We start from the raw sequence: 3,393 nt of genomic DNA, 5'->3' as shown, positions 1-3,393 counted from the left end.
TGAATGATATGCCCTTAAGGAGTTACTATTTATAGAGTTTACCAACTTCTATACATAGACAAAGTCGTAAAAGAATTAGAGTTTACCAACTTCTATACATAGACGAAGTCGTAAAAGAATTTTTACGCTATCAAATAACAATATAGAAGTGACCAATGGTACTTAAATTTTTCAAAAATATTGGCATGCCCATGTTAGAAACTCCTTTAAAAAAATATTTTATATAATTTTTTAAGAAGTTGGCATGTGTCATTTTTGGAGGATTAGATAGGGACGTTACATTGTAACCACGTTTTTAGAGAATTCGAGCAACATATGTAGCAAATACTTATTTATAATTAAAAGTTAAATTTAGTAATATAAGACATGTTACTTGCTCTAATAAATTTAAAAATATATTCATTGATGAGAAAATGAATTTTGAATCTAAATCAATTAACTCAAAAACTAGTTTATAAAAATTGTTCAAGAGCATATAAGAGATCAAATTCGACTCCCATCTCACCATAGATGTGAAACTCAACACCTCTTGTGTACCCAAGCTTGCCAACATGAGCATGGACAATATAATTAATATGAGATTAATTCCAATATTTAATAAATCAAGAATTTATGAGATGGACACGATTTTAATATCATGGCAAAAAAATAGACTTTAAACATTACTCAACCTTAAAAATTAAAATTTATGAAGCGATAATTATCTAAGATCATATAAGAAGCTGATAAATTCCTCGTCCCACCATTGATGTGGGACTCATGAACATTAATAATATAGAAACTCTTCATACTATAAATGTGTATAAGTCAAAATACATTATGCATAGGGGGGAAATTGTGAGGTTGAAGTTGAAAGTTTGATTGAGTGGAAGAGAGTGAAAAAAAAAAAAAAAAAGGATGATGCTGGAATATTTTGTAAGTTTGTGAAGAAATTAAGTTTATTTGACCTCATATGGTTAATTTCCCTGGTCACCATGCAACGTGTATAGTAGACAGGACAATGTAAGCCAGTGGGCACATTATCTGTCATGGACCTAGCTATCTCATTTTTATTTTTATTTTTTTTACGACAGGTAAAAAATGTAGAGATTAATCGTTGATTTCTATAACTTATTTGCATCGAATATGTATATTAAATCAATGAATATAAGATATATATATTGTATATATAATTTACATGTGAATGATTGGAAGATAGAAGGGAGGAAGAAGGAAGTATTAAGTGAAATCGATTTATGTTTCTGTTAGTTAAATAATTCAACATTCAATGTGCACCATTCGAACTTTATGGAGCATTGAGACGACCGAATATAATATTAGATCTATTCTACTTAGAATATATACATAAAATACTATTAATTTGATGAAGAGATCATGAATTCATTATTTTTGATGTCTAATAACTTTTAAAAGGTGTTTGGAAGAGAAAAAAAAGTATTTCTAAGCGCTTATTTTTAGGTAAAAAAAAAACAAAAGAAAAAAGTTAAAAATCAAAAGTTGGATGTGACCAACTTATGATTTTTAACTTATAAGCTACTTAAAAAAACGTAATTCAAAATTCATTTATGGTAATGGATGAATTTACTACTATACCTCATTTATTGATCAGTATAACAAAGCAAATAATGGTATAGTAATAAACATAGAAATGATACTAGCAAATATAATCCCAAAAATTTCGATTGTAATTCCATGACCAATTAATTCTTTGCGGTACTATATTTTTTGTGACAAATCCACCCACCCTAGATATTATAAAAGAGATCAACTTCTCTCTATAGACAATATAGTATATTTTCCTTTCTTAACTTATTAAGTTACCACTTGAAAGATAATGTATATAATATGTGAATTAGTAACGTGATTTGTTGGACGAATAATGATGCAATACTAGCTAGCTAGCATAGGTAAAATTATAGTATTGATGATGATAAAAAGTTTTATGAGTTAAATCATGTTTGTAAATTATAAATTATAAAAACCATGGCCGTTTCAAAAAAAAAAGAAAAATTAAAAAATGAATCCACAATTAATCTTGACGTATAGTAATATTGTACAAATATCATATGGAAACAATACATCTTTAATAATGTTTCCTAGTCCTACGTATATGGCTATTTGGTCACATCAATTATTGAAGCAATACGATTTTACATGTGCATTATGTCTGGCCTGCATTGCGTTGCTGCCATTTCCCTCTTCTTTTACTTGTGTTTTTCTTTTGGAAATGACAGCTAGATGTATCAAATTCCGTGTAACGCGCTTTTGAAGAAAGATTTAACGGATCATATTTCTTTAAGTAAAAATAATTTAATCTTACTTTTCTCCTAGAAAAGTTAGTTTTATGAATTGAACATGTTAGGTAAAATTGCACAATGACAAAGCAGACTCGGAGGAAAATATAGTTATTAAGTTGCGGGTTATGACGAAAGAAAAATATTTTCAATTTTTCTATGGTTGGTGTGACAAAATGTCTTGAAAAAAAAAATTCTCCCTAAAAACAAGTTCCATAAAAATGCGCTAAATGACTTCCCAAATAGAAGTAGGGAAAACAAGTTTTACAAGTGAAATTCCAAGTTCATTGTTTCCTCCACAATCATCCATGCATGATGCACCCACCCAACACCCTCCGCCATCCGCGATCCCTATTCCCCACTCCATCCCACACCTAAAATATTTCGCTAGATTGATATAAATATTCTTGAAATAATAATCTATAAAGATTAGACAATCAAAAATATTTTGAAAAGTAAATGGTAAAGATTGTTATGACCTATCTACAACAATGGGAGGGATTATTTTTATTATTTTAGCGGATAAGAATTAATTAATTAGAGGTAAAAATAAATCAATTATAATAATTGTAAAAAATAAAAATAAATCTTCACCATTTATTTTTCTATTGTCTAGTCCTTATCCTTTTTTTTCTTCTTTTTTTTGTATAAATACTTTTTACACCATTAGGATATCTATTTTAGAAACGGTTCGTCACCCTTTTTATCTTTTCCTTCAGTTATAGAACGACCATTTGTTTTTCAATATCATATATTTAGGTAATCATAGTAGGTTTTCCATCTTGAAAGATGTCTAAGCTATTGTTCAAGATATTCTTCTCAGTGGTTAGTTCATTTAAGGAATCAATTAGTACAACAACTAGCTTTCTCAATTTTCTAATGGAAAAGATACACTCTTCATCATCATCATCCCCCCACCTCCCGGGAGGCTCGAGGTGCCGTGCCCCCCACCCCCGCCTCCCCAGGAGGCCTGAGGTGTTATGCCCCGAGTCCCTCCGTCGTCACCCCCCAAGATGCCTGAGGCGTTGTGCCCCAAGCACCTCACCCTCCCTCGGGAGGCTCGAGGCGTCGTGCCCAGAGCCCCTCACCCACCCCCCCG

The sequence above is a fragment of the Solanum stenotomum genome, chromosome 8, assembly GCF_019186545.1.
Source record: "Solanum stenotomum isolate F172 chromosome 8, ASM1918654v1, whole genome shotgun sequence".
In the NCBI taxonomy this organism is placed as follows: Eukaryota; Viridiplantae; Streptophyta; class Magnoliopsida; order Solanales; family Solanaceae; genus Solanum; species Solanum stenotomum.
This window is presented reverse-complemented; position numbering follows the sequence as displayed.